This window comes from Tenrec ecaudatus, chromosome 7, assembly GCF_050624435.1.
Source record: "Tenrec ecaudatus isolate mTenEca1 chromosome 7, mTenEca1.hap1, whole genome shotgun sequence".
Classification (NCBI taxonomy): domain Eukaryota; kingdom Metazoa; phylum Chordata; class Mammalia; order Afrosoricida; family Tenrecidae; genus Tenrec; species Tenrec ecaudatus.
Window position 1 is genome coordinate 92,334,110 of NC_134536.1, and position 13,879 is coordinate 92,347,988.

Genomic DNA, 13,879 nt, shown 5'->3' on the forward strand with positions numbered 1-13,879 from the left:
CTCAACCCCCCCCCCCCGCCCTTTTTTTTTTTTTTTTTTTTTGCTGAATAGAACTCACGCAAACCAAACTCACTGCGATTGAGTTGGTGGCGATTCGTAGCAAGCCTCTAGGACAGGGTCCAACTGCCCTGTGATGCACTGGCACTGTTTAAGGGAGGAGAAAGGCCCACTTTCAAAAACAGCCTTTTAGGCTCTCTTCTTTAGGCCGCATTTCTTGTTGAGTCCATTCCGACTCATGGCGACCCCATACGCACACGACACAAATGCTCCACAGCGTTACCCAGGGCTGTTTGTGAAGCAAATGGCCGGGCTCGGCTCCCAGTCCGTCTCAGGGTGAATTCCAAGGGCCACTTCTCCAGTTAGTAAGTGGAGCGCTCAATCGCCTGTCCCTGTGGTCTGCAGAAGCTAACGGCGCACTCGCTGCAGCTTAGTTACCCGACCCGGGCACCCCAACCCACTGCTGTCTAGTCGGCTCCTAACTCTCTAGGGGGCAGACAATCTCATCTTTCTCCTGTGGAGTGACTGGTACTTTTGAGCCACCTGGTGGTAACGCAGCCCTGCTTGCCCAACAGCCCACGAGGGGTCTCGAGCCCCCTCTTCGGGACCAGCAAGTACATTGCGAAGAAACAAATGGTTTTCTCCAGGGCTTTCTCTCCTTTCTGAACGTTGGGTGAATTTTGTGAAGAAACAGAATCTGTTGGGTAGCTAGAGACAGTGTTTGTTCCTCTAGATACTAAGCCCCCTATCCCCTCCCCAGGAATTTGGAAGCCAATAAATATAGGCACCAATTCAGGCTCCCAGCCAGGGAGGTGGAACACCAGGGTGGGCCCGAACTAGGCCAGGTGGGCTTAATTCAGCCAATGGGGTCAACCAGTATCATTGACCACGCCTCCCAGCCAAAGGCCCTGAAGGCCGCAACCTGGAGACCACCACTCTCTCCAGCTGCTCCTGGGCTTTGCCCTTGGCCGTGCTGCAGTCTCTGGCCTCAGGCTGCCACGTGACTGTCAAACCTGAAAGTTCTATCCTTAATAAAAACCCACTTGGATCCCAAACCAGACTTCGGAGTGAATTCTTTCGCTTGTGAAGCCAAGAACCGAGGTATTTCCCGCCTGAGAAACCTAACAAACCCTGGTATCTTCAACTTGGTTTCAGCTACTTTGCAGCTCATTCTTTCGTATCAGCTGACCACCTACTATGGGTCAGACTTAGGTTAGACACAAAAGTGTGAGTCATAAATGGTTTCTGCCCCGGTTGAGCTCCGGTTCTGAGGTAGTGTGAAATAAGAGGGAAGAAGACAAGGCAATGTGAAAAAAGTTTCCCACTCTGCTTTTCAGGGAGGTTTCACAGAGGCCGTTGGCTGTACCTGTGGCACTTCGGCACACTCGGAGAGGGGAAAGCATCTTGAACACGGTGGACCAGTGTGCATGCCGACTCGTGCTCACTGCGAACTGCCCCCGCTGGTTTGAAGAAGTAAAACATATAATATGGTTGGCGTCTAAGACATATCACCATGGAGTAGGAAATATTTGACTAGCTTTCCTTTTCCACTTAAATAACTCTTTGATTGTCCGGCTTTACTTATTGTACAGGTGCATTTTGAAGTTTGGTAGGAATGGCTGTATCTTCTGTCCTACTACTTGTCACTCCTTTTGCTTAGTGCTAACCCTCTCCAAATAGTTAAAATGTCAGTTAACCCATGTTCCCCTTCTCAAACATTGACGCTCGTTAATCTCCTCAAGCTCGTTATCCTGATGTAGATAGCCGAGATCTTCCCCTTATTTGTCAGTTAAGTGGCTGAGTAATCAGACCACCAGTGTTCCCCCAATTCCTATCACTTCCCTCCTTCGCTGTCAAGAATCACGAGCTGATACTTTCTAGAGTCAGTTGCTTTCATGGCCGTTGTAAATGCCAATCGAGAGACAAATTTATTTTACCTTAAAAAAAAACTACAAGAGGCTTCAGAAAGTTTGGAAAAATGAAATGAAAGGCAAATGGAATTTTCCCACAAACTTGTTGAACTCTGCTCATACTTTTAGCAGAAATGGTGGGTACTGACTAGTTGACTCATGTCTGCTAGTTGATTCTGACTCATAGTGATTCTATACACAGAGTACAACACTCCACAGAGTTTTCAAAATGACAGTTTCTACATATTATTATTTTTTTAATTCTATCTCAATAAAAATGACTGCTTTGCAAGCACCGGTGCAGTTCTGCTCTGTCCCCGCTCGGGTCACCGTGATGCAGAAGGGATTCCCTGGCACAGGACAGCCTGTGAAGGTGGCACGCATACAGAGCACCTGAACAGTCGCAGATGAGAGACTGTATGCGATCGGGCGTGGCAGGGAAGTCTCACGTGTTTTGTAAGGGATCTACCTGTTCTAAAATGATTATTATTACAGTAGTTCATGGAGCATCCACAGGGACTGAGCGGCATGCTATTAGCTCTCCGAGAAACCTAAAGATTCAGTTGGCATACTTCGCTGTGCCTGTATTCCTTGTCCAGCATGTTTCAAAAGGAAGGGGAGAATTATTAGAGCATGAGCTATCTTTAAAGATTTATAATCACAGAGAAAGGAAGATGACAAGGAACAAGAAAGGAAGAGGGAAGGGTGAGGGGGGCGACAGGGGACTATTGAAGAAAGACAGTTGAGTGGCGTGGGGATGGAATCAGTGTTGGTTTAGACACGGGTCCCACAGGTTGTAATACGATAGGTCAATCATCAGAAGAAGACAATCTGCAGGGAGAGTTAAGGGAGGAATGGAGAGGAAATTCTTTCTGCTGAAATCAGTGTGCAGTCCTGCACTCTGGTGCAATTTTCCCTCGGGATTGTAGGCTTCTCTTTCATGAACTTCTCACTCCTGTTATTTCCCGTTCTGAACCATCTGATCAGAGACTACTGGAATGTGCAGCTCTCGAGGCACTAATTTCAGGGCCTGAAACAGCACCCCCTCTGCAGTTCCTACCACAACCGTGGCTGCCCTGCTTGGCTGTGGGGCTCTGCCAGCCCAGGCACTCATGCCCAGGAAATAGAAGGTGGCATTTAAGTGTACTTAGGACTCTCCTAACCAATTCTAAAGCCTCTGAACTGGGCCAATTCTAAATTAAGCTTCCTTGGGGAAATGAATGAGAGCCCAAGAAACCTCAGAGTGGAAAAAGAAAAGATACGGTAGCTCATACTTCCAGACAAATTTCTCTAACCCTCAGTTTTGACAGGTATTACCCGGATCCAGTGTTCCTGTAACTTAGTCTGTGCCCCAGGTATGTCCAGTGTTCAATCCTTTAAACTAAATCTGAATCAAGTCTTAGGATTTAAATTGCCCAGATGATGACATCATAGACTTGAAAGAGACTTTTAAAAAATATGCAAGAAAGTGGAATCTCTGGAAGACCAAAAATTTTGACCGAAGTCTCATCGGTGACAAAAGTCAATTCTGAAAAGCCAGGCCTCAGTGAAACGCTCCTTTCTTTATAAAATCGCACCAGGTCAGTTTTGTGGGATATATAATAAAAGGATAAAAGGAATTTATTTTTGCTTCATGTTTCTAAAAAGTGTTTCATGTAAAGTAATGTTGGACCAGGTACTGGCAATTTTCCAAGGTGTTCCTTCTAAAAGGTGAATTGCTTGGTATCCGCCAATGGCCTTACCTAGAAGCCAGTGCTTTGAAAGAGCACTGGAGAAGCCGAGGCCTAAGAGGCTCTGTCTTGACCTCAGAGCAATTAGTTTCCCTGAACAAAATGCGCACTAAGGAGTGCCAGGGCCTACTGTTCTGGGAAAGGGCAGCATTTGCCTCAGGATTCATACCCAAATTTCCACAGTGCCATCTGAGAGTCGGCACTGGGTCACTGGGCTGAAACTCTGAGGCCAAGTGGGGTTGCTGCCACTAAACTGAAAGCTGGTGTACTAACGGGCAGAGTCATGTCCTTAAATGTGACTCAACTGTGGCTTTAGAGTTCTCGGTGGGGGGCGCTGGGAAGAATGCTGGTTTGAGTTTGGCACTGAATTCTAGTCCTAGCTCTCCTCTAATCAGTTCGTCTGGAACAAATTCTGTAACCTCCCTGAATACCTATTACTCATCTATAAGGCACCGCTGACTTGCCTAAATATAGAGTAGTTCCAACTATCAAATGATGTACCAGAAATGTTGAGTGCTATGTAAATGGAATGAATTAAAGAGATATAGATTTTTTTGAAAAGTTTCATTTCCCGTATTTAGATCGTATTGAAGTTCAGCCATCTGTTCAGTTGTACTTGTGTGTGGTAGCAGAGGGAGTTAGTTCGACTCATTCTATGACCTTCAGATAACATATATGCAAACCATGATTTGATTTAACAGATTAGGGAGGGTATGCTAATACATTTGGACTCTTGGAATGTATTTTAATACTTTGTTTACTGTTGTTTTAAATTTTTTTTTTTTGCTCAGGACCCAGGTTCTATGCTAAGTCTTCATTACTAGGTCATGTCCCTAAATCATCTTTCAGAATTAAAGTAAAAGTACATTTTCTTCTTCTTTTGGCATTGTTTTCCAGTAAATTAACCTCTTAGCATAGATATATTCTTTCTATTATTATTATTAAACCCATTCACTTGACTAATATTTTTTATTGTTCACACTTTCTTTACTTATTTTCAAACAATTTTATTAGGAGTTAATCCAGACATCACGCCTTCCCACAGTTCCATCACATCAAGCAGTATTTTACCATTGCTACCAAGATCAGTTCCAAAGCTTTGGCTTCCTTCTTGAACTCCTTGATCTCAGCTACTAGTTAGCCCACCACATCTCCTACCATCCCCTCAGAAGGCCTTATTGTAGTTGTTGTTTCTACAGGGTCATTTATCCTGGGTTTCATATACCAAAAATAACAGAAATACGCATAACAAAGATTCAAGAAGGCTACCCATGGTGACAAATTACAATATAGATAAACCCCAATGCGAAAAAAATCCCAGAAAATATTAAAAATCACATTAAGTCCAAAAATCACATCAAGTTCAAAGAGAGATCAGGTGGCAAGGTTTTAACTGCTTAAGTCCAATTGATCATTTTAATCTACTATAGTCATCTTTCCCATACTCTGTCTGACAATCAGGTTATTTCTGTCCCTTAATTATGGTTAGAGGGAACTCATGGCAGGCTTATTCCCAGTGTAGATCCGGAAAATGTGCTTTGGGATTCCACTGGCATCCATAGCCTTCTGCACACTCAACTAATGTTTTTGAGCCCCTTCTGTGAGGCATCACCGGTCTTGGGAGACATCAGTGAATATACCAGACAAAATTCTCTGCTATCATCGTCATCATTTGATGAAGCGACGGTCCAGAGTAATTATTTGTGAGGATCCATAACTTGTCCAAAGTAGGCGAGATGAAGTCTGATCATCTGCACTTCTAAGGTCCATTCTGGCTGTGCTTCTTCCAAGTCAGATGTGTTTGTTCTTCTGGAAGGCCCTGGTCCTTTCCCTGTTCTTTGCCAGCCTCAGGAGTACTCTAGTCGTCCTTGTCCATTGTTCAGCCTCAAGTGCATCTAAGACAATGGAAGATACCATGGCTCCACGTTGGTGTCTCTTAGACCTCAAAGTGCCACACATGCCCTTTAACATTTTAGATTTGATCAATGTAATATATTATTTAATTTCTTGACTTCTGCTTCCATGAAAATTGATTTTGGATCCAAATAAAATGAAATCCTTGACAATTTAAATTTTTCTCCATTTATCATATTTCCTATGGGTCCAGGTGTGAGAACTTTTTTAAGTGAATTGGAATGCAGTCTTTGATCTCCATCAGCAAGTGCTTCAAGTTCTCCTTACTTTCAGCAAACAAGGTTGTGCTATCTGCATATTGCAGTTGGTTGATATGCCTTCCTTTAATCCTAATGCTGTGTTCTTCTTCCTGCATTCCAGTTTCTCAGATTATTTGCTCAGCTTTCAGAATGAATAAGTAGGGTGGAAGTAAATCCTGACACACACCTTTCTTGATTTAAAACTCTGCAGTTTTTCCTTGTTATTCATCCATGTTCAGGTGTAACCTGCGCACAATGAAGAGGTTGGGTATTCCCACTCTTCCCAATGTTATTCAGAGTTCGGTTTGATCCATACAGGTAAGTGTGTTTGCTACTCAGTCACACACAGATAAACCTCTTTCTGGTAGGCACTGCTTCCCACCTGTCCATTTATCATCAGCAATATTATTCCTTGTGTGGCATTCACCTGATCTGGTGTCAATTGAAGAATTAAGAGTGTAGGCGTGGAGTCTAGGCTGTCAATCTGGAGATAGCCCATGAGACTTCTGTGTGGGCATGGCCTTTTCCTGAGAATTCTGGGAAATCTGGTACTTCCCCCTTGGAGGCGGAAGACACTGCTCTCTCTCTGCCACTTCCTGGGAGACATTGCAGAAAACAAGCCACATGGATGCAACCATACCTTGGGAGCCGGAGAAGCCAAAGAGAGACCCCTGCCAGCACTGAGATGTTTACAACGCCACTGGATCCAAAGACTTCCTACCCACTGGCTTGTGATTGTTCTGCCTTTGGCTTCATTGCGTGTGTTTTGTGAGTCTGAAGAGGACTTTATAGATTGGTGTCAGACATATGGGCTAATATCAGACTCACAGCCTTGGCTGGGATGTTTTCTCAATGCTCAATTTCTCTTGTATATAAATCTCTTTCTTATATACATATGTGTGTCCATGGATTTGCTTATCTAGTCTACCCAGACTAACACACCTTGCTTCAAGTCCTCTTCTGAATTTGACATGGCTTTCTGGGTTCCTTGATGATTGTAATAGTTTAATGTTTTCTTAGCAAAACTTTACTTGCATGTAATATTAGTGATATTGTCGGGCAATTTCCAGACTCCACTGGGCCACCTCTCTTGAAATGAGCACAAATATGGATTTCTTTCAGTCAGTTGGTCACGTTGATACCTTCCACATTTCTTGGTGCAGACTTCTGAATGTGTCCGTCCTGCTTCAGCCTGTTGAAACATTTTAACTGGAATTCCACCAATTCCTGGAGCCTTCTTTTCATTGCAGCTTGGAATTCTTCCTTCAATGCCATCAATTCTTTATTATAGCCTACTTAAAATTGTTGAACATTGAAATTTTTTTCAATGACTTGGTGCATTCCTTTTATCTTACTTTTTATGCTTCCTAATTCATTTAATATTTTGCACATAGAATGCTTCAATATTGCCAATTCATGTTGTAATTGCTTTATTTCTTTCAGATTGAGAAATTCTGAGCATGTTCATCCTATTTTGCTTTCTAATTCCAGATCTCTGTACATTTCATTACATCATTTTGGCTTCTTCAGCTTCCCTTTGAGATTTTCTGTTCAGCAATTTTATTAATCATTTCTTTCATTTTCTTTAGCTACTTTATTTTCAAGACTGTTTAAGAGTTTCCTCTAATATCCAATTTGGTCTTTTCTTTCTTCCCTATCTTATGCTTTCTTCGTTTATGATACTCTGGATGTCATCCCACAACTCCCGGGACTTCAATCATTAGTGTTCAATGCATCAAATCTGTTCTTGAGATGGCCTTTGTATTCTGTTGGGATATACTCACTCACTACCTTCAAGTTAATGCTGACTCATAGCGACCCCCTGTGGGTTTCTGAGATGGTACTGTTTACAGGATTAGACAGTCCAGCCTTTCTCCCGTGGAGCTGCTGGGGATTTCTAGCTGCCAATCATGCGGATCACAGTCCAATGGATAGCCATCAGAAGGGCGCACGGTTGTACTTTGGCTCTCACGGGCCTGCTTTCATTTTCTTCACCTTCACACTAAACTTGCATAAGAGCAAATGATGGTCTGCTTCATAGTTGACACCAAGCCTTGTTGTGACTGATGCCATTGAGGTCTTACAGTGTCTCTCCCACAGTGAGGGAAAGTTGATTATTGTACAATCCATCTGCTATAGTCAAGGGGGAAGTTGCTGCCTATGTTGTTAGAAGAATGAATTTGTAATGAAGGCATTCTTTGTCTTGAGAAGTTGTCGCCTATGATCTCCAGCATTTTGCTGTCACCGAGGCCATATTTTCCAGCTACCATTCTTTCCCCTTTATTTTGGACTTTTGCCTTCCAATCACTAGTAATTATCAATGCCTTTGGGTTGCATGTTGGATCGGTTGCAACGTGTAGAAGTTGATAGAATTCTTCAATTATTTCATCGCTAGCTTTAGTGACTGGTGTGTAAATTTGATTAATGTTTGCATTAGCTTCATTTCCATTTATTATCTATAATAGCAATATATTATATAGATTATATAAACAGACTTGTACTTGAAGAGAGAGCTTGAAATGTTCTTTTAATCAGGGAATGCAGTATCATTCCTCTTGAATTTGTTATTTCCAGCATAATAAATGATATAACTGTATGGCTCGAAATGGTTGATTGCAGTCCAAGATAGTTCACGAATCCCTAGTATATCACTCTTTAGCTGTTCCATTTTACTTTGGGTAACTTCCAGTATTCTTAGATGCATACTTCATGCATCCTACATTCTGATTACTAATGGGTGTTTTCAGGTATTTCTTTTTCTTTGGAGTCATGTCCCCTTAATAAATAAAGGTCCTGGAAGTTTTTATTCACGCATATCATTAAGATTGACTCCACATCAAGGCAGCAGCTGCTCCCTAGTCATCTTCTGAGAGCTTTAGGAATTGGACTGACCCAGTGCTGGGTGATTGCCAAGGTTGGCAATTTAAGGCCATCAGCTGCCTAGTGGGAGAAAGAGGAGGCTGTTTGCTTCAGTAAGATTTACAGAACCTCAGAAACCCTACTTAGGGTTAAATTGAGTTGGAGTCTGCTTTATATCTAGGAGTTTGTTTTCGAATCCAAGAACCTCATCTCCTGCCAGTATATCAGATAATATTCCCCTGCTATGGATCAGGCTCAGGGACTTCTTCCGCAGAAGTACCTTGCCCATTCCTTCTCCTTCGTCTGTGAGTGTTGTTGAAACCAACTCCCTGTGGATCACCCTGCTAGTGTCTGCACTACCAGGGGCAAAGCTTCCAGGATCACAGCAATAAGCAAGCCATCGCAACATGACAAACTGATAAGGGAGTGGGGAAAATGAATTATAGAAAGGTATATTTCACAAAGCAATAAAGAACATTTGTTAATTAGCATACATATCACATAATTAAAAATGGATGATAGTGTAAAATGTAACCTCTTTTGGAGGACAGGAAAAAAATAGAAAAAAATGCCCTTATCATGGAAGCTAGAGAACCATATACTCAGCATAGATTGTCACTGATATAATAAAACAAGTGGAGGCTACTGCCCTAATGTCTGTGAGTATTCCAGCACTCCGTGTTAGTTCCAAGAGGACTGTTAGATGACGTGACAGTACAAAGAACTACAGCTCAGGTTCCACACTGAAGACATCTGGACAAGGCAAGGAAAGAAAGAAGCGGAGGAAGAAAATGAAACTCTATGCCAGGGAGGGATTCTTTAATGTGACTCGTCGACCAACCAAAAGACTTTTCCCTGCATGGCTCTGGTCCGAAGGTGGTGAAGATACTGATGGGATTCACCGGTGAGTAATTGGGAATAGGATGGCCTATGGGGTCACCCTGTCTGTAGATCAATGAGCCCTCTCTGAATCAGGAGCAGGAGGAATCTCATTGCTGGCAAGCGTCAGGAATGGAGTGTGTCCTCTGGACCTGAGATCCTTGAACAAGCAACCTCCAGATGACAGTTACAGCCTCAGAGGAGCAGCAGACCCAGGAGCCAGAGCTGGAAGCAGGGATGACCTCCCAGCCCATGGAGCATGGTGGTGTGCCATTGGGTGTTTCTATGCAAGAGACTGGCTTGCAGAATGGGGTGGCCCTGGGTACTTCCTTTGGGACGTTGGACTTGTTGGCCCTTGGAAGTGGAGTTGAATGCCTTTGGGCTGAAGCTTACTGAAGTGGGTGCCTCCGGGAACTTAATTCAGAGAGCTGGTTTGCCGACCCCCTGAAATTGAGCTGACTATCTTCAGGTTGACGCTTGAGGTTTACAGCAGTGTGGAATGCCCCACTGTGGGCATTTAGTAGAAGAGCTGACAGAACTTAGTTCAACTCTGAGCCTTTCTCACCAGAATTACAGTGCATTAATGTCCTCAATAATCATGAGTTTGTGAGTCCTGTGTAGCCATTGCAATGATATTAGAATCTAGAAGTAACATAGAGAACAGTAATTAAGAAAATGCACTCTGTTCATACTACGTTTGGACTTTAAAAGATTAAAGAAAGAAGAGAATTGAAAAAATAGGGAAAAAAACAAAATTGGTAGATGAAAGAATTGAAAATAAAAGATGAACATTAAGACAAAGGAAGAAACAGGACAAGGACTCATACAAAATTAAAAGTTTGGGAAACGGGAAATAATGTGTTTAAAAACCACTTTATAGCCAAATTGCATGAAATCAGGCTAACTTCACTGGTGATAGTGTTTCCTTTTGTAATACGTTACAGTATGTGTCCATCTTCAATAATTTTTAAATGCTTTTTACTTTACTTGAGATAAAAAGCACCAGACAACCTTATAAACTTTAAAGTTAATAAATCCTTCTTTACTTATAATATTTCTTTTATTTTTAAATATTTTAACATTTTACTAGGGACTCATACAACTCTTATCACAATCCATACATAATACATCAATTGCATAAAGCACATCTGTACATTCTTTGCCCTAATCATTTTCAAAGCATTTGCTCTCCACTTAAGCCCTTTGCATCAGGTCCTCTTTTCTCCCCCCTCCCCGCTCCCTCCTCCATCATGAGCCCTTGATAATTTATAAATTATTATTTTGTCATATCTTGCCCTATCTGGCGTCTCCCTTCACCCCCTTTTCTGTTGTCCGTCCCCCAGGGAGGAGGTCACATGTAGATCCATGTAATCGATTCCCCCTTTCCAACCCACTCACCCTCTACCCTCCCAGCATCGCCCCTCACACCCCTGGTCCTGAAGGTATCATCCACCCTGGATTCCCTGTGCCTCCAGCTCCTATCTGCGCCACTGTACAACCTCTGCACTATCCAGGCTTGCAAGGTAGAATTCAGAACATGGTAGTGGGGTGGGGGGTTGTGGTGGGGGGGTGGAGGAAGCATTTAGGAACTGGAGGAAAGCTGTATTCTTCGTCGGTGCTACGTTGATCATCTACTTATAATATTTTATCTCTCCATTTCCTACCCTGATTGACTCATCTCCTCCTCTAGACCCCTCTGTGAGGGAATCTCCAGTGGCCGACATATAGGCTTTGGGTCTCCACTCTGCACTTCCCCCTTCATTCACTATGGTAAGATTTTTTTTTTTTGATGATGCCTTATACCTGATCCTTTTGACACCTCGTGATCACACAGGCTGGTGTGCTTCTTTCCTGTGGGCTTTGTTGCTTCTGAGCTAGATGGCCGCTTGTTCACCTTCAAGCCTTTAAGACCCCAGACACTATCTCTTTTGATAGCCGGGTACCATCAGCTTTCTTCTCCACATTTACTTGTTCACCCGCTTTGGCTTCAGCAGTTGTGTCAGGAGGGTGAGCATCATAGAATGCCAATTTAATAGAAGAAAATATTCATTCATTGAGGGAGTGCTTGAGTAGAGGCCCAAGGTCCTTCTGCCACCTTAATACTAAACCTATAAATGTAGGCACATAGATCTATTTCCCCATCCTCATATATATATTTGCATGTGCGTGTCTTTGTCTAGACCTCTATAAATGCTCTTTGCCTCCTAGCTCTTTCCTCTATTTCCCTTGACTTTCCTCCTGCCGCACCACCATGCTCCATCCCCACCTGGGTTACAGCTATACCTCTTCTTTACATTACCTTACCCTTGATCATCTACTTATAATATTTTATCTCTCCACTTCCTACCAGATGATTTAAATGTAAAACCATGTAACTCAATAGAATGGACAGTATTAATGAAATAGTGAAAATAAATTTATTTGAAACAATTAACAAATATATAATTATTGAACACTATGAGCTCTGTGTTTGATATGTAAAGGCTTTATGTGTATGACTATTTTAATGCATTCAAATTAAGAAATGAACACAAATTAATTCATTAAAAATGTTATACCCACACTCAAGATTTTGTAGAGCCTATGTTAGTTTGGCATCAAGAAAGTTTATCAAAAGACATACGAGAGAAGGTACCCTTACCACCATGAGCAAAACAAAGACATGTGGTCACACCGTAGTCGAATTCCAGATCTACGTCTCCCTCACTCAGGAGCTGCAGATACGGGTATGTCTAGTTATCACATCTATGCTTCAGAATGTCTACTTCACCGAAAATGGGAAGGGTATTGCTACTCACAACTATGCATGTAATGCTTCGCAACTCCCAGCTCTTTTAGAGTCAATTCTGAGTATGGGAGTAATGCTGCCCAGCGTGTTCGTAAAAGGTGAAGTGTGTCACCTCCAGTACAAAGAATCTGAGCGACTTGTTCAGTCATTAGCTGTCCCAGTTGTAAAGACCTAGAAACTGAGGATAACTACCCTGGAAATTTAATCGACCTGCTTTGGAATATATGCAGATCACAAATCAAGTTGTGTTGTTAACTACTGAGATTTATGGATTTGTCACAGGGGCAAAAGATTTGCTGACCAAGGCACCGGATTGTTTCGAGTATTATATGAAATGTTACATGAAAATTACTTCCAATAGTGTCTAATGCAGAGTAAGCATTGGAGAAATAAAAGTAGTCTTTCTCTATAGTTTTATTAAAACAAAATTAGTTACTGAAGCATTTTTGTTTGTTTTTGAGGGGTGTGGGGCTCCAGAACAAAATCAGTCTCCTAAAGAAAATGCTAAAGGCTGTTGTTTAAGTATTTCCAAAGCTATATCAATGTTTTCAGTTCCTTGGAGGCTTTTTCCCTGATTAAATAGCATTGATATTTTTCAGTAGGAGTGGGTACTCATTGAAAGCGTAATGTTTGTAAACATGGTGTATGTTTCTAGACAGAGGCCACTCTGGTTTTATTTACGGCTAATTCATTGCCCCAAACTGATAGAGAAAGCTCGGGTTCCTTCAAACATGGAAAGACCCTGTCAATTTCTTCCGGCCCTGCAGCAAACGTGGATGTTAATCTTTAAATTTTATTTTATGTCTAAACCTATATACACCTGAGTACAAGATCACATCAAGAAAATACACAGACCACATGTCAACAGCCTGTGGCTAGAGAATTCCTGGATCCTATGTAATGTCCAATTTTCAAAGAATGTAAAAAGTCTCTGCTGTTTTCTCTACCATATATTTTTCCACAAAAGTTCTACTCATTACTTCATTGTGAGTTAGCTGATGTATTTGGACAGAAGTCTCGACATGCTGTGATTCTAAAGAGCTATATCTTTCATGTCTACCCATTCTTTGGCCTCCCAAGGAGATTGCAACATCTCTGTGCCCTGAAAGAGAGCTTTGTCACACACAGAGATGAAACATCTCAATTGAAACGATGTGTGCGAAACAAAACAACAACAAAGATGTGTGGAAATCTGTCGAAAGGGAGATTTGAAAAGCTTTAAAAAAGAATTTGAATATAATTTGTATCCTAAACCGGGTAAAATTGTTGTTAATTGTTGTCACATTGGTTGAGACTCATCTGGTGCAAGGAAAACACCATGAAACACGGCTCGTCTGTCCTGACCTGTTCTCACAATTGTCATCCTGTTTGAGTCCATTGTTGCAGCCATTGTGTCAGTGCATCTTGCTGAGAGTTTCCTTTTTCAGTCTGGCCCTTTATCCTCAGGATGTCCTTCTTTATGGATGGAGCCATCCTGATACTTTGTCCAAATGCATGATACCATGAAATTTGGGGTAATAATTTGTTCTTTTCTTTTTTTTAAGTTCTAGGAGTTAGAGATGG

The 13,879-nt window shown here is 42.1% G+C and overlaps 1 protein-coding gene across 1 annotated transcript in view; it reads left to right on the top strand.

Moving 5' to 3' along the window:
- IBTK (inhibitor of Bruton tyrosine kinase) overlaps positions 1-13,878 on the top strand; it is a 459,255-nt gene extending 445,377 nt beyond the window's left edge. Inside the window, exon 33 of the transcript XR_012785385.1 lies at positions 13,861-13,878. The gene's annotated coding sequence lies outside the window, so the exon portion shown is untranslated. The remainder of the gene's footprint in view (positions 1-13,860) is intronic.
- The last annotated feature ends 1 nt before the right edge of the window (position 13,879 follows it).